Here is an 18,724-nt window from a genome sequence, read left to right on the forward strand (position 1 = left end):
CGTCCCCTTTTCCTCCTGTCCCCAATCCCTCCTAGCATCAGAGTCTTTTTCAATGAGTCAGCTCTTCACATGCGGTGGCCAAAGTACTGGAGTTTCAGCTTTAGCATCATTCCTTCCAAAGAACACCCAGGACTGATCTCCTCTAGAATGGACTGGTTGGATCTCCTTGCAGTCCAAAAGACTCTCAAGAGTCTTCTCCAACACCACAGTTCAAAAGCATCAATTCTTCAGTGCTCAGCTTTCTTTACAGTCTAACTCTCACATCCATATATGATTGCTGGAAAAACCATAGCCTTGACTAGACAGACCTTTGCTGGCAAAGTAATGTCTCTGCTTTTGAATATGCTACCTAGGTTGGTCATAACTTTTCTTCCAAGGAGCAAGCGTCTTTTAATTTCATGGCTGCAGTCACCATCTGTAGTGATTTTGGAGCCCCCCAAAATAAAGTCTGACACTGTTTCCACTGTTTCCCCATCTATTTCCCATGAAGTGATGGGACAAGATGCCATGATCTTCGTTTTCGGAATGTTGAGCTTTAAGTCAACTATTTCACTCTCCACTTTCACCTTCATCAAGAGGCTTTTTAGTTCCTCTTCACTTTCTGCCATAAGGGTGGTATCATCCACATATCTGAGGTTATTGATATTTCTCCAGCAATCTTGATTCCAGCTTGTGCTTCCTCCAGCCCAGCGATTCTCATGATGTACACTTCATAGAAGTTAAATAAGCAGGGTGACAATATACAGCCTTGACGTACTCCTTTTCCTATTTGGAACCAGTCTATTGTTCCATGTCCAGTTCTAACTGTTGCTTCCTGACCTGCATATAGGTTTCTCAAGAAGCAGAACAAGTAGTCTGGTACTCCCATCTCTTTCAGAATTTTCCACAGTTTATTGTGATCCACACAGTCAAAGTCTTTGGCATAGTCAATAAAGCAGAAATTGATGTTTTTCTGGAACTCTCTTGCTTTTTCCATGATGCAGCGGATGTTGTCAATTTGATCTCTGGTTCCTCTGCCTTTTCTAAAACCAGCTTGAACATTTGGAAGTTCATGGTTCAATTTGCAACTATATAGATATGACATCTATAACTATGTTCCCCCCAACTGAAAAATAACAGCGTTGTTGTACATTTTTGAAAACCTCTTAGAAGTCTGACTAGATAGAAGATAGCTGGATTCTTATATATGCTTCTGTAATGTGTTGCAATATGTTGTTTTGATTGAGGCATATGAAGAAAATTCAGCCTCATGTTGATATGTAGTTGGAAAAGGGAGAAGCATTTTAATGGATTTTTCGAATACTTGTGAATTTCTTTTTTTACACATTAGTCAAACTCAACAGATGATAGTTTCTTCAAGATTAGTTTCAGTGTGGAATTTAAAATCGTATCCATGCGCTATTCATATTCTGTTACATCAGAGATCTACCATCAATGGATCTCTCACCCGTGAATGATTCTTTAATGTCATACATTGTATGATTCTGTATGACTCACGCTTATTGTGCATGGCTTTGTAACATTATTCATATAACAGCATGCACTGATAACCTAGAAAAAATGGACCAGTGAGTTAAGGACATCTTTTTTAAATAATATAACCAAACTTATTTAAGAATGTGTTCCAAAATCAAAAGGCAAAGTTCAACAATGCAAAACCAAAATTATTTTTGCACCAACCTAGTACTTTTATACGTGGTAATGCATGTGTTTCAGTGCTACTGTCTCAGTTCTCTCCTTCCCCTACTGTATCCATAAGTCTGTTCTCTAGATCTGTGTCCCCATTGCTGCCTTGCAGATGGGTTCATCAGTACCATCTTTCTAGATTCCCTATATATGCATTAGCATATGGTACTTGTCTTTCTCTTTCTGACCTACTTCATTCTGTATAATAGACTCTAGGTTCATCCACCTCATTAGAACTGACTCAAATGCATTCGTTTTTATGGCTGAGTAATGTTTCTATCCACTGGATCATCGAAAAAGCAAGAGAGTTCCAGAAAAACATCTATTTCTGTTTTATTGACTATGCCAAAGCCTTTGACTGTGTGCTGCTGCTGCTAAGTCACTTCAGTCATGTCCGACTCTATGCGACCCCATAGATGGCAGCCCACCAGGTTCTCCCATCCCTGGGATTCTCCAGGCAAGAACACTGGAGTGGGTTGCCATTTCCTTGTCCAACGCATGAAAGTGAAAAGTGAAAGTGAAGTCGCTCAGTCGTGTCTGACCCTCAGCGACCCCATGGACTGCAGCCTTTCAGGTTCCTCCATCCAAGGGATTTTCCAGGCAAGAGTACTGGAGTGGGGTGCCATTGCCTCCTCTGCTGTTACTGTGTGGATCACAATGAGCTGTGGAAAATTCTGAAAGAGATGGGAATACCAGACTACCTGATCTGCCTCTTGAGAAACGTATATGCAGATAAGGAAGCAACAGTTAGAACTGGACATGGAACAACAGACTGGTTCCAAACAGGAAAATGAGTATGTCAAGGCTGTAAATTGTCACCATGCTTATTTAACTTATATGCAGAGTACATCATGAGAAAGGCTGGGCTGGAGGAAGCACAAGCTGGAATCAAGATTGCCGGGAGAAATATCAGTCACCTCAGATATGCAGATGACACCACCCTTATGGCAGAAAGTGAAGAGGAACTAAAAAGCCTCTTGATGAAAGTGAAAGAGGAGAGTGAAAAAGTTGGCTTAAAGCTCAACATTCAGAAAACGAAGATCATGGCATCTTGTCCCATCACTTCATGGGAAATAGATGGGGAAACAGTGGAAACAATGTCAGATTTTATTTTGGGGGGCTCCAAAATTACTGCAGATGGTGACTGCAGCCATAAAAATAAAAGACGCTTACTCCTTGGAAGGAATGTTATGACCAACCTAGATAGCACATTCAAAAGCAGAGACATTAGGTCAACAAAGGTCCATCTAGTCAAGGCTATGGTTTTTCCTATAGTCATGTATGGATGTGAGAGTTAGACTGTGAAGAAAGCTGAGCACCAAAGAATTGATGCTTTTGAACTGTGATGTTGGAGAAGACTCTTGAGAGTCCCTTGGACTGCAAGGAGATTCCACCAGTCTATCCTAAAGGAGATCAGTCCTGGTTATTCATTGGAAGGACTGCTGTTGAAGCTGATACTTCAATACTTTGGCCATGTGATGCCAAGGGCTGACTCATTTGAAAAGACCCTGATGCTGGGAAAGATTGAGGGCAGGAGAAGAAGGGGATGACAGAGGATGAGATGGTTGGATGGCATCACTGACTCGATGGTGATAAGTTTGAGTGAATTCTGGGAGTTGGTGATGGACAGGGAGGCCTGGCGTGCTACGATTCATGGGGTCACAAAGAGTCGGACACGACTGAGCGACTGAACTGAACTGAATATTTCATTGTGTATAGTTGCTACAACTTCTTTATCCATTTATCTGCTGATGGATATCTAGGTTGCTTCCATGTTCTAGATATTGGAAACAGTGCTGCCATGAACATTGGGATACATATGTAAGCACATCTTCTATTTGTTGACATGTTCTATTTTGCAATACTAAAAAGTCACTTTTGTTGATCCCACCACTGAGCTCCCCAGAAAAGTCTTCAACTCTTAGGAAACTGAGAAGCTCCCAAAGGCCAACACAAGTTTTTCCAGCGTTTTAATTTTCACTTAAAATCTCAAATGTTGTCATTGGCATCAAATCTTGTCAGTTACTTTCCTTGGTGTTCATTTTAGATAACATATCTACGGTATCCAAGTTGATGTGTTTGTCGTTCTTTCAAGTGAAAAAAGTATTCTATGAAAAAAATGGCTAGTTTCACTTGAAAATTACACAATCATGTGAGTGTTTCTCCTTAAGGCAACCATAGAACTTTGGTTACTCAGCAGAAGTGTTTTATGCATATTCCCCATTTATTACAGAAACTAATTTAAAAGTACATGGACTTATGGTCAATATTAAAAATAATAGTAATAATTTTCACTGCTTCACTAAGGTCAGTCCACAGTGAAACTGGCGCATTTTTATTGCAAGTGTGTGTTGGAGAAGAATTCAATGTTTGGTTCCATTGTCTTCATTCATGGTGAGTTGTCGGCCATTTGAGTCACCATTTGCTTTTGTATCATCACTGAAATATCAACAAAGTGAAAATGTAAATAACATGTATCATTATAAAAATAATTTTGACCTCAACAGCTTTCTGTGACACACTGGTGGCTCAAAAGGTAAAGTATCTGTCTACGATGCGGGAGACCTGGGTTAGATTCCTGGGTTGGGAAGATCCCTTAGAGGAGCGCATGGTGGAGCATGGTGGGCTATAGTCGATGGGGTCGCAAAGAGTTGGACATGACTGAGCAACAAAGTATACAATGGTGTAAATGACATGGCATTAGTTTCAAGGAAAATTTGGTGATATTACCAGGTGTGCAACACAGACTGCCCTACTCCCAGTCCCAGACTGAGTTTTAAGTGCTGAAGGAAGTCTCTGTATAGTGCCAGCATCATCGCTCTCAATGCTCCCAGTTCTCCTTGTCTCTTCCCACTAATATAACTGATCATTTTGTCCACACCAATAGACTGATTAGGACCAAGGATGCTAAAGTCAGACTATCTTGCCTCTGCCTTACATTAATTACAACTTTGGGCAAATTAACTTCTCTGATTTTGTTTCAGTTTCTTTGCATTTGTAAAATGATGATAAGTAATAGGTTGTTTTGAGGACTAAAAGAGTTCATGATATACCATACTTAGAACTCTACAGAACATTGTAAGCTACCAGCAAATATTAGTTGTTGCTGTTACTATTATTTAATGATTTACTCCTGCTAGTGAAGTTTGCATGTTAGCCAGGAATATCTTGTACAATTGGATTGAATATCCAACTGATAGAATTTCAAGCATAGTCAGCAAACAGTTTTGTTGTTGGTTTTTTTTTCTTTCAGTTTTTAGGTCTAGTTTGTGGGGACAACAGACATTTCAGAACCCCTGAAGTCACCCATGGTATCCATGGATGCATATGAAATGACTATGTTAATAAGCTCATTCTTAATGTTCAGTCAATAATATACTCCCAGAGGAGTCCACAAGGAGGTAGTTATGTCTTTGTTCAGTTTTTAGGCTCTGTTAAACCACTCACACAGTAATTTGTGTATGGTTGGGTCCTGATAAATGCATGTAAAATATATATACTGAAAAGAAAATATATATATACATTTGCAAGTGAACTGTTCCTTGGAAAAAATGATTCTCTAAGAGCAATATCTCCTGAGTTTCCCTGATTAAACCAAATAAAATTTTCTTAAAAAGAAGACTTGAAATAACATGTGTCTTCTGGCTATAGCTCCCAGCAGTACATAACATGAGAATGTTATCATTCTCCAACCCCCCAAAAAGGAGCCATTTGTTGCATAAGAAAAATAAAAGCTTAAAAATGATTTCCCCACAAAAGGAAGTATAGCTTATTGCATGTATTCATATCAGTCTCTGCTCCAGCAGAGAATGGCTTACATAATTGTATTTGGGGAACTCTCTTGTACAGAGAGATTTATAGTTTGGGGCTTATAAAAAACCTATTTTTATTTTAAAATATAGACTCTCGGCAAGTGTCACCCTGAAGAATCAGGCCTCCTGGACTATTTTGTTACATTTTAGGAGATAAAAAACCATGCGGCAGTTACACTATTAAGCCACAGCAATGGAGCTGCCACTCTCAACCTCATTACTCAAGGCTCTCTTTAGTTCAATTATACACCTCTACAGCTAAGGAAGATAGATGGAGGTCATTTGAGAGCTGTAAACCACAATGCTTTGAATGCAGAACTATGTTTTTAAACTGATTTACACCTTGTTCTCCAGTGTTCTACAGCGGGGGCTTGGATTGAAATGCAGGGGCCATGATTGAAAAGGCTTTTTCTTGGTTTCAGCATCACAGTCCATGCTGGCTAGCAATTATTACCTCTATTAAATGGCAAGGGACGATGAATGTCGCCTTCATTACTTCAATGTGAGCAGCAAAACCAAACCAAACCAAAAGGGAAATAAGAGTTCTTAGTCAGAATATCCTTTGGGGAAGAAGGAATGACATTTACGTCTCCTGTAAGTTTTAACTTGATTGTGTGTATTGGCCCAGCAAGAAAGGAATTGGGTAATTGAATGGAGCAATTTGCTTTTTCAGCATTGAAGAAACTACTGTCATGCTGCCCTGATTTAACTCACATACATCTCCCAGTGTGAAAGGGGTAATGTGTACTAAAGGAAGTTAATTAAACAAGGCAAATCCACATAAACTTCTCCCAGAGAAATGAAAGATTTTATGAATTTGCGTGTGTGCTTTAGTTGCTCAGTTGTATCAGATTCTTTGCGACCCCATTGATTCTGGCCTGCCAGACTCCTCTGTCCATGGGATTCTCCAGGCAAGAACATTGGAATGGGTTACCATTCCCTTCTCCAGGAGATCTTCCTGATCCAGGGATCGAATCCGGTTCTCCTGCAATTCAAGGTAAGTGTATTTGACTTCCCTGAAGCAGCTACTCTGCTTCAGTGTTCTGGGTTAAACTTCTATAACTCCTCCCTTAATTGTTTAGTGTTACTTCAGAACATTGTCATCACAGGAAATTAAAAAGCACATTAAATAAATAATTAACAATAACAAACAAAAAATGTATCTATGAGAAAGTGCTGCTTTTCTTTCCCTTTCCCTGCTTAAAGTTGAATAGAAGGATGTGTCAAGCAATAGGGTTTCCATGGCCCCAAATTTTACCCTAATGGATCACCAGGAACTAAACAACCTAGATTCTTCAGTTATATGTGATTCCATTGGACATATATCCACAATGCCAAAGAGTTCCATAAAAGTTCACTCCTGAATTATAGGCTATAAAGAATTTTATTCCCACTGATACGTTTTTATTTGGGAAAAAAAAAAAAAAAAGACCTTTTCAAGTACCCACTTAAGGCCAGAATAGAATCAATCCTGTCTCCTTTTCAGAAGAAAATAATGATTGAATTTGAGTCATATACTAGGTCTGCTGTGATGTAGTTTCTCCATGTAAGTTAATCTTGTTAGTTTTTTTTTTTTATGAGATGATATTTAAGAAGTTCCTTAAACCCCTAACAGCCTTAAAAAACAGTGGACTTATGAAACATTTCATTAACATTTAAAGTTATCTCAGACATACTGCTGAGCTGTAGAAAATATTTTTAAGGGCTAAACATTTTATGGCCACCTTAACGGTGCCTTATAAAAGAGCTGAAACCTTCTAAGGTTCTGTTCAGACTTTGGATTCAATATATCTTGTGGCATGCTATAAGTAGAGACTCAAATGGGAAATTTTTCCCATTCTGAATATTTAGTAGGATTTTACCTTGAAATTGTATGTATTGCTGTTAACTAAGAATGTCAGTTATGTTTTTTACCACCACCTACTATATGTACCACTACAGGATTCTTGCCTGAGAAATCCCATAGACAGAGGAGGCTGTCAGGCTGCAGTCTGTGGGGCCACAAAAGAGTCAGACACAACTGATCAACTAAGCTTTGGGCTTCCCTGGTGGCTCAGAGGGCAAAGAATCTGCCTGCAACACAGTATCCCCTGGAGAAGGGAATGGCTACCCGCTCCAGTAGTCTTGCCTGGAGAATCCCATGGACAGAGGAGCCTGACGGGCTATAGTCCGTGGGGTCACAAAGAGCCGAACACAACTGAACGACAAACACTTTCACTTATTTCCACTATGAGTACCACATTATCACTGCTTTCTTTGTTGACCTTGCTCCCTGTGATGCTTTTGCTCGCAAACCACACTTTAGCTGGACTGGCCTTTCTGTTCCTCAGACATGGCAAGTCTACCTGGAAGTGCCTTTTGCTTGGAACTAACTCTCTTCCCTGAATATATATAGAGCTAGCTCCCATTCACCTTTGAACTGAGCATAAAAGTCCCTCCAGAAAACTGTTTTGACCATCTTTGTCCTCAGTCACTCTCCACCACATTCCCATGTTTATTTTTATGTCCCTGGATGGGCTTAAACCACCTGAAGTATTCATATTTTGACTTACTTGTGCTTATTTTCTGTCTCTTACAACTTTAACATAAGCTCCTTGAATGTAAGAATCTTATCTTCTTACTTATAGCTGAATATCCATATCCTGCAAAGGTAGGAGTGCGACAGATTTTATTTGAAATAGATGAATAATAGGCTTCAGAAACTTGGGAAACTAATAGTTATTAAGAAGGTGAATTCTGTTGAGTAGTTTAGAAGAGTGAGAAATCTTTAAACATTGTCTTAAACCATCCATGAGTAATTGTTATATGGGAAAACAAGTTTCAGAATAATTTATGTAGGAAGGCATATTCCATTTTAATTTAAAAAATAAACAGTATATTCCATGCAGTTAGACATGAGTTAGTATACAAATGGAACATGATTTAGAAAAAAAAACTATAAAAAATAGTAATTATTTCTGGGAGAAGGAATTACATGTTTACTTTCTAAATTCAACTTATCTGTAATATTTTACTTTTTACAATAAATATTCATGTATTCAACAAATAACTATTGATTATCTACTATGTTCCTGGGACTATTCTTAATGTTAATCAATGAGCAAATACAAATACATCAATGAGCAAATACATCAATGAGCAAATCAAATTCCCTACCTTCACAGACCTTCCATTCTATTTTCTAGAGGAAAATAGATCTAGTGAAGAAAAATAAAGCCAAGTTGATACACAGAGAGAAACAGAGAGAAGTCCAGTATTTTGGATAAAAAGATCTTTTGACCAGATGATATTTAAGCAAAGACTTAAATGAGATCTACCAATCAGGGAAGTTTTGGTTATGTTGGAGTAGCCAACCAACACAGAACTTCAGTGGTGGTTTAAAACAGCAAAGGACTTGTTCAGTGGTTTAAAACAACAAAGGAGAATTTGTCTCTCACCCACAGTGATGTCCAGCTTGGGTTGTTGAGGATTCTGTAGCCATCATGCAGTCATCCTGGCTGATGGGCTCTGCCGTCTTGTAGCAGCGCCACCTAGAATAGGTGGCCTTTCTGACCATGATGAGAGGGCAGAAGGCTGGAGAGTCAAGCAGCACAACTAAATTCAACCAAAGCCTTTACTTAAACGTAACATGCCTCTTCTGTTCACAAGTCATGGGTCTATCATCAAAGTAACCTTTTGTGTATCTGGAAGTAAAAGAGAACCAGAGATTAGTGGACATCTGGGATATTCACTATAGCCATCCATGTCAATGCTGGAAGAAGAGTCTCCAAGAAAAGGGGACAGAAATTACAAAGGCCTGAGGGGTGTATGTGTTTGTTGTGTTCCAGGAAGGTAAGCAACCTGGCTAGAGTATGGTAAGTTAAGAGGAAAATGAGCTTCACAACACGGTCAAAGGTCAGATTAGGTAGCGTCTTATGTTGTTGTTTTAGTTACTAAGTCATGTCTGACTCTTTTGCAACTCCATGGACTGCACCCCGCCCGACTCCTCTGTCCATGGGATTTCCCAGGCAAGAATACTTGAGTGGGTTGCCATTTCCTTTTCCAGGGAATCTTCCTGACCCGGAGATCAAAAGCACATCTCCTACGCTGGCAGGTGTGTTCTTTACCACTGAGCCACCAGGGAAACCCAGGGTCTTATAACCTATCATTATCATTCTAAGTATGATGGAAAACCACTGGGAGAGATTTGAGCCCAGGCATGATGCTTTCCAATTAATGAATCACTCCCTGTTATCACAAAAAAGAAGCAACATAAAGTAACTATAATCAACAACAAAAAAAGAAAAAAAAAGAGAGAGAGAGACTATCAAACTTAATAGACATGGAAGGAGAAAGAAGAATCACAAATCAGTTAGATAAATAGGTAGAGACCCAAATGGTTTAAAGTTGCAGGCAGTTCCAAGGATTTGATTGCACATGAATAAATCCCTCAGCAGTTCTTTTCACACCAGCTGAAGCCTTAAAATGTCAAAAGACACAAAAAGAATATGAGCTCTTTTAATATGGGTAAACAAATTAATTAAGTATGCACAGATGGCTGCTGCACAGAGCAAGTGAGAGGGCAGCTTTCAATTGAAGGTGCCCAGAAGCTGCTGCTACTACCACTTAGGGAAAGAAACCCATAGGTCCTTTGGGAAGCTCTTTGTCATTTTAATAGGGGTTTTATAGTCTCTGGTCCCTTCTCAGTGTTTCTGGAGACTGCGGGTATATGTGCGCCTTGTTGCTAGACTCAAGTAACAGAACAACTCTGGTATGTTTGGTAAATGTCTTAGTGCTTACTGTGAATCAACACGCAGCTTCCCAGGTTCACATTGCTAAGCATCTTGTCTCATTAGTAGACCTTCAGGCTTGAGTCTATTTCTGCAACAATTAAGAGAAACTGTAAAGGACAGATTATGCTGTAGGAATATAAATTACTATTAATGGAAGAAATCAGACATCCTCTGGGTCTTGCGGGAGATGAGTGGTATATTTAAAAGAAAAGCAAGAAGTTCAGTGTTCCAAACAAAGGGCCCAGAAGCAAGAAAAATTTCACCCTGTTTGTGGAACACTACATCTGGCGGTCTTCTTTTTTGGTATTCATTTCAACAAATTTGACACTTCTGGCCCTTTCTCCTACTATGAATATGGAAGGCTGAATCCTGTAAATATCTCCTAAATATCTCTCACAGTAATCTATTCCTTTTTATTTTCACTCCGTCTTGCTCCCATCCTAGTCCAAAGCCCCATCATCTCTTGCCTGAAATATGATTTTGGGTCCTAACTGATCTCTGACCTCCATTCTTAGCTGATTTCATCCAATTTCCCTGCAGCATTAAAAAAAAACAAATTTTCCTCATCCAAATCGAGTCATGTCTGCCTCCTTTCTTAAATCTCTTAGTGCCTTTCCATTGTTTTCAGATAAAACCCCAAATTTTGCTTCATTAGAAAAAAAGATTTGCAAGCAGGTGTTTAGTCTCTTTTCTAATGATCTTTTCAGCGGTGCGATACTCTGCCTTTCCTCCTTCACTAGTGAATTGCAGCGCACTGGTCTCCCTGTCACTTTAAGGAGATCCACTAAGCTTTTCTCTAGGCCTCGAATAGTTTTGCTCTCCGAGTCTTCCCTACCTCTTCTCTATCTTGGTAAACTTCTATTCAAGGATCGCTCTCTCTCTTTCTCTCTCATTTATTTTTTACTGCTTTTGAGAGAGCATGGTAGTCTCTAAGGTATGAATTCTTCAATATTTTTTTAGATTTCCTTTGTGGTATAATGTGTGTTCAATTTTTTGATATGTTCCAAATGTGCTTTAAAAATACATGTTCTCTAATTTTTAGGAGCAGTATTCATAAATATTTATTGACAGGCTTACAGATTGTATTATTAAATAATACCAATATTTAATTTACCTTTGCTGCTGCTAAGGTGCTTCAGTCTCGTCCGATCTTTTGCCTGGAAAATCCCATGGACGGAGGAGCCTGGTGGGGTCGCTAAGAGTCTGGCACGACTGAACGACTTCACTCTCACTTTTCATTTTCATGCATTGGATTAAGAAATGGCACCCCACTCCAGTACTCTTTTGCCTGGAAAATCCCATGGATGGAGGAGCCTGGTGGGCTGCAGTCCATGGGGTCGCTAAGAGCCTGGCACAACTGAACGACTTTTCACTTTCATGCATTGGAGAAAGAAATGGCAACCCACTCCAGTGTTCTTGCCTGGAAAATCCCAGGGACGGGGGAGCCTGGTGGGCTGTTGTCTATGGGGTTGCACAGCATCGGACATGACTGAAGTCTCTTAGCAGCAGCAGCATTACTAAAATAGTTATGTTAAAATCTCCCATTGTGAGTGTGGATTTGTCAATCTCCTCTCATGACTCTCTCAATTTTTGCTTTACTTTTTTGAGCCTGTGTTATTAGAGGCATATCAGTTTGGAATTTTCTTATAATATTTTTTAGCATGATGTATTGCTTTTCTGCATCTCTTAAAATGCTTTTAAAACTGATAATGCTTTTTCTTTAAAGTCATTCTTAAGTTATTATTTGAAGGTAATCTATCTTCTTTATGGGTTTCCCTGGTGGCTCAGACAGTATCAAATCTGACTGCATTGCAAGAGACCTGGGTTTGATCCCTGGGTGGGGAAGATCCGCTGGAGAAGGGAATGGCACCCAGTGCAGTATTCTCACCTGGGGAATTCCATGGACAGAGGAGCCTGGTGGGCTACAGTCCATGGGGTTGTGAAGAGTTGGACATAACTGACCAACTCACACACACACACACACACACACGTTCTTTATCATTGCTTCTAAGATTGACCTTTACCTTTGGTATTTTGGAGTGTTACTGGAAGTCAAGGTATGGATTACTATTCATTTGTCCTTCAAGCAAATTAGTTTCCTTAATTTAAGAATTAATTTCTTGGGTCAGTTTTGGAAATGTTTCATTCTTATCTTTGAAAATTACTTTTTAAAAAAAAATTATCTTTACTCTCTTTTTTCAGAAATGCCACTAATGGATCCTACATATACCTTAACTTCTTTTTTATAATTTTTATTTCTTTATTTCTCTGAACTTCATTCTGTGTAATTATATTTATTTTCCAGTTTTCACTCTTTGTATCATTATGTTCAACCTATTAACTAAATTTTTCATATCAAGGACTTTAGATTTTTATTTCTAAAAGTATTGTTTGACTCTTTTTCTACTGGTATTTTGTTTATGATACCTCACACATTTTTAGACTCGACTCATTTCTGCTTTCAGTCATTTTAAATATCCTTATTTGATACTCCCTTTCAATTTTTGTTCTGAAGTTCATTAGATTCTAGTCCTGCTATTTATTGAGCAGGTTTTGTAATTACTTTTATCATAGCATAACCTTCCTCTGGGAATATCCTTTGTGACCTTTTTGGGGAATTATATCTTAAGAATGAGTTTTATATTACTTCTCCTAGGACCTACCTTGGCTATTACTGTCCAAGTATCCATTTTTAAGTTAAATTCTTCATTTAAGGCTTATCAAAGAACGAGAGTGTATAATGTCTAGGCAAACACAAAGTTTCTGGTTGTCCATTTAAGCCAATGAGTAACTTTTCTCTGGTCTATCCTTTTATAAAGAGTACAGTTCTATGAGGATCTTGACCTTATTATATGAGGAGGGGATGCTAAGTTTCAACTCTCTGCCTCAAACAGACCTAAGAACTGTAGGCATAAAAACTCATGCCTCTAGGTCACAAATCCTGTGGTTCCCACTAGTATATTCATTCCTTGTGCACCGGCAGTATAACTATACTTGCTAACTATTCTGATATTTCATTTTCTCTCTCTTTCCAGCTAGGACTTTAAAATTTATCTCTGTTTGAATTCAGATAAAATTTATCACTATATGAACATCTATTATCTATGGTGCATCATCATGATGTTGTGAAAATGAGGAAAGCCATTGTGAACTGATACAGAATGATTTCCAGAACAAATTGTCAAATAAAAGAACAAGGTACAAAATAAAACACATATTATGCTATGTTTTATACAAGAAAAAAAACCAGAAAAAAAATCAATAATTTTGTATGTGTACATGTGGACTTTTATTTTTGCTAAAGGAAATGTAGGATGGATAATTCAGATTCTGACTAAAAATGGTTTCATCTATGGGAGTAAGTAGTCACATGGAAGAATGACCAGGGATTGTAGGGAGATATCTTCAGCATATGTTTTTAATACAGTTTTGACCTTCAAAATGTGCAAATGTTTTACATGCTCAAAAATCACAGTAAATAAAAAAGATAAAAGGGCCAACTCTAAAATTTAATGTTTGCAGAAATAAATGAAGCTAACTATATTTCAAACTGATAATATAATCACACAGATAAAATAATTAATCCAAATAGATGTTTACACACAATAATCTAATTGTATACCCTTAATAGGTTATAGTCTAAGGTTAAAAAGAATTGCAAAGAAACCTTGAACTTTAGTTAGAAGGTTTGTTTTGATAATAGTGTTGGTGTTGTAAATATGAAACAATTTTTCATGTATTATAGAACAAAGCAAATAAATAAATGCATTGATGTTATTAGAAGTCAGCATTCTAACTGCAGAAGGAGATATACATGTGAATGAAGAGATAAGAAAGGATCTTATAGCACTTCATCTGAAAGTATCAATATGAATTCGTAATTTATAACTCTTAATTCTTAGCTCCATCCACTGAAAGGATTAAGAAGCAGGGATATCCAGCAGTAATGAGCGCATTAAGTTCCTACGCCTTACTTTCCAAATATTTTCCCCCCACTATGCTCTATGCTTGTGTGGATATAAAGTTAGAAAAATATATGCTGAAGAGTTTCCAATGACAATGAAACAAGGAGAATTGTCAGTAAGCAGACTGAGAAAAAGAAGAGAACATCTTTGTATAGACTGACTTGTTTCCGTAAGCAGGAGCTCCTTTTGCAATCTGCAAATTCTAATGAAGTGAATAAAAACAGCACGCACAAAATGAAAGGAGAAACGTGTATGTGTTTTTTTAAGCAAGGAAGCAAAATAAACCTTGTTCTTTTTTATTTTAAACTTTTACTAAATATATTTCAAACTAAATTGAAATATACTTATGTTAATGAGTTATTTCATGCCATTTAAAGACATACAAAGGCAATCTATTCTATTCCGCCTTCTCTATGCCTGCTTCTTTGAAGTTACAAGTAGCCATCATGGTGTATATCTCAATATGTCTTTCTCAGTCATACAAATGTCTAGGATGTACTATTTTACAGTGTCTGATTGGGGTATAATTTAATTTGCTTCTACATAGATAAACAGTATGCTGGCACCATTTATTAAAAAATTATTTCTCTAAATACATCTTTTAACAAATAAATGCCTGAGCCTTTTTCCTCCTGATGAGACAGCTCAGCATATAGGGAAGAAAGCCCTCACAGCTCTCTCTGATATTCTGTATTATTGATGCCAATACTCAGATATTGGCTGGGAATAGTGTACCTGAGTGAGCTAGATGGTAGTGTGGCCTTTAGAGTGTGGTGCCAGGTAAAGCCTGTATTATTATTTTTTTAATTGGAGTATAATTGCTTTACAATGTTTAGTCTCTCCTGTACAGAAATGTGAATCAGCTGTATGCATACACGTATCCCTCCCTCTTGAGCCTTCCAGCCCCAGCCCCTCATCCATCTGCAAGGCCAGAATAGAGACACAGACAAAGAGAACACAGAGGTGGAAGGAAAGGGTGGGACACATTGAGAGAATAGCATTGACGTATATACACTACTGTGTGTACATGTAAAATAGCTAGTGGGAACCTGTTGTATGGTCTGTGATAAGCCTTTATTTTTTTAAAGTAATTTGTTCTCTCTCCATAAAAAGTGTAAAACTATCTCTTTATCCCCGAGATTCAGTCATTTTATAAGAATATGTCTATGAAAGTATCTTATGAATCTTGCTCAGAAATTCCTTTAATATTGCAAACTCAGTTCTTTAGTTCAGGAAAATTTTAGGCTAAAAACATGAGCAGGTTCTTCCTGTAAAAGGTTTCTATTGCTGTGTAACAAATTGGCACACACTTAAACATTTAAAAAATATACATTTATTATCTCGGTTTCTGTGAGTCAGGAGTCTGGGTCCTGTGCAAGGCAGCAACTGAAGTCTCAGCTGGGGCTGTGGTCTCATTCAAGACTAGTGTGGGGAAGAATCCACTTCCTCACTCGTGTGATTTTATTGGAGGCATTTGATTTCTTGTGGTTGTAGGAAGGAGAGTTTCATTTTTTTTCTAGCTATTGGCTGGACGTCACTCTCAGCTCCTAGAACCCTCCACCCCAACCTCTGGTTCCCTGACATGTGACCCTCTCCATAGGCAGCTCACTGCATGGCAGTCTGCTTCTTCAGAATCACCAAAGGGGAGAATCTGTTAGAGAAAATCTGTTGGCAAATGAAATCTTCAGTTCAGTTCAGTTCAGTCGCTCAGTCGTGTCCAACTCTTTGCGACCCCATGAATTGCAGCACGCCAGGCCTCCCTGTCCATCATCATCTCACGGAGTTCACTCAGGCTCACATCCGTCAAGTCGGTGATGCCATCCAGCCATCTCATCCTCTGTTGTCCCCTTCCCCTCCTACCCACAATCCCTCCCAGCATCAGAGTCTTTTCCAGTGAGTCCACTCTTCACATGAGGTGGCCAAAGTACTGGAGCTTCAGCTTTAGCATCATTCCTTCCAAAGAAATCTCAGGGCTGATCTCCTTCAGAATGGACTGGTTGGATCTCCTTGCAGTCCAAGGGACCCTCAAGAGTCTTCTCCAACACCACAGTTCAAAAGCATCAATTCTTCGGCACTCAGCCTTCTGCACAGTCCAACTCTCACATCCATACATGACCACAGGAAAAACCATAGCCTTGACTAGACGGACCTTAGTCGGCAAAGTAATGTCTCTGCTTTTGAATATACTATCTAGGTTGGTCATAACTTTCTACCAAGGAGTAAGCGTCTTTTAATTTCATGACTGCAGTCACCATCTGCAGTGATTTTGGAGCCCACCAAAATAAACTCTGACATTGTTTCCACTGTTTCCCCATCTATTTCCCATGAAGTGATGGGACCAGATGCCACGATCTTCATTTTCTGAACGTTGAGCTTTAAGCCAACTTTTTCGCTCTCCTCTTTCACTTTCTCTCACATCAAGAGGCTTTTTAGTTCCTCTTTACTTTCTGCCATAAGGGTGGTGTCATCTTCATATCTGAGGTGATTGATATTTCTCCCGGCAATCTTGATTCCAGCTTGTGCTTCTTCCAGTCCAGGGTTTCTCATGATGTACACTTCATAGAAGTTAAATAAGCAGGGTGACAATATACAGCCTTGACGTACTCCTTTTCCTATTTGGAACCAGTCTGTTGCTCTACGTCCAGTTCTAACTGTTGCTTCCTGACCTGCATACAAATTTCTCAAGATGCAGGTTAGGTGCTCTGGTATTCCCATCTCTTTCAGAATTTTCCACGGTTTATTGTGATCCACACAGTAAAAGGCTTTGGCATAGTCAATAAAGAAGAAATAGATGTTTTTCTGGAACTTTCTTGCTTTTTCCATGATCCAGCGGATGTTGGCAATTTGATCTCTGGTTCCTCTGCCTTTTCTAAAACCAGCTTGAACATCAGGGAGTTCACGGTTCACTTATTACTGAAGCCTGGCTTGCAGAATTTTGAGCATTACTTTACTAACATGTGAGATGAGTGCAATTGTGCAGTAGTTTGAGCATTCTTTGGCATTGCCTTTCTTTGGAATTGCAATGAAAACTGACCTTTTCCAGTCCTGTGGCCACTCCTGAGCTTTCCAAAGTTGCTGGCATATTGAGTGCAGCACTTTCACAGCATCATCTTTCAGGATTTGAAACAGCTCAACTGGAATTCCATCACCTCCACTAGCTTTGTTCATAGTGATGCTTTCTAAGGCCCACTTGACTTCACATTCCAAGATGTCTGGCTCTAGATTAGTGATCACATCATCATGATTATCTGGGTCGTGAAGATCATTTTTGTACAGTTCTTCTGTGTATTCTTGCCACCTCTTCTTAATATCTTCTGCTTCTGTTAGGTCCAGACCATTTCTGTCCTTTATCGAGCCCATCTTTGCATGAAATGTTCCCTTGGTATCTCTAATTTTCTTGAAGAGATCTCTAGTCTTTCCCATTCTGTTGTTTTCCTCTATTTCTTTGCATTGATCGCTGAAGAAGGCTTTCTTATCTCTTCTTGCTATTCTCTGGAACTCTGCGTTCAGATGCTTATATCTTTCCTTTTCTCCTTTGCTTTTCGCTTCTCTTCTTTTCACAGCTATTTGTAAGGCCTCCCCAGACAGCCATTTTGCTTTTTTGCATTTCTTTTCCATGGGGATGGTCTTGATCCCTGTCTCCTGTACAATGTCACAAACCTCATTCCATAGTTCATCAGGCACTCTATCTATCAGATCTAGGCCCTTAAATCTGTTTCTCACTTCCACTGTATAATCATAAGGGATTTGATTGAGGTCATACCTGAATGGTCTAGTGGTTTTCCCTACTTTCTTCAATTTGAGTCTGAATTTGGTAATAAGGAGTTCATGATCTGAGCCACAGTCAGCTCCTGGTCTTGTATTTGTTGACTGTATAGAGCTTCTCCATCTTTGGCTGCAAAGAACATAATCAATCTGATTTCAGAGTTGACCATCTGGTGATGTCCATGTGTAGAGTCTTCTCTTGTGTTGTTGGAAGAGGGTGTTTGCTATGACCAGTGCATTTTCTTGGCAAAACTCTATTAGTCTTTGCCCTGTTCATTTCACTTTCCAAGGCCAAATTTGCCTGTTACTCCAGGTGTTTCTTGACTTCCTACTTTCGCATTCCACTCCCCTATAATGAAAAGGACAACTTTTTTGGATATTAGTTCTAAAAGGTCTTGTAGGTCTTCATAAAACCATTCAACTTCAGTTTCTTCAGCGTTACTGGTTGGGGCATAGACTTGGATAACTGTGATATTGAATGGTTTGCCTTGGAGATGAACAGAGATCATTCTGTCATTTTTGAGATTGCATCCAAGTACTGCATTTCGGACTCTTTTTTTGACCATGATGGCTACTCCATTTCTTCTGAGGGATTCCTGCCTGCAGTAGTAGACATAATGGTCATCTGAGTTAAATTCACCCATTCCAGTCCATTTTAGTTCGCTGATTCCTAGAATGTCGACGTTCACTCTTGCCATCTCTTGTTTGACCACTTCCAATTCGC

Source organism: Capra hircus, chromosome 2, assembly GCF_001704415.2.
Source record: "Capra hircus breed San Clemente chromosome 2, ASM170441v1, whole genome shotgun sequence".
NCBI lineage: Eukaryota > Metazoa > Chordata > Mammalia > Artiodactyla > Bovidae > Capra > Capra hircus.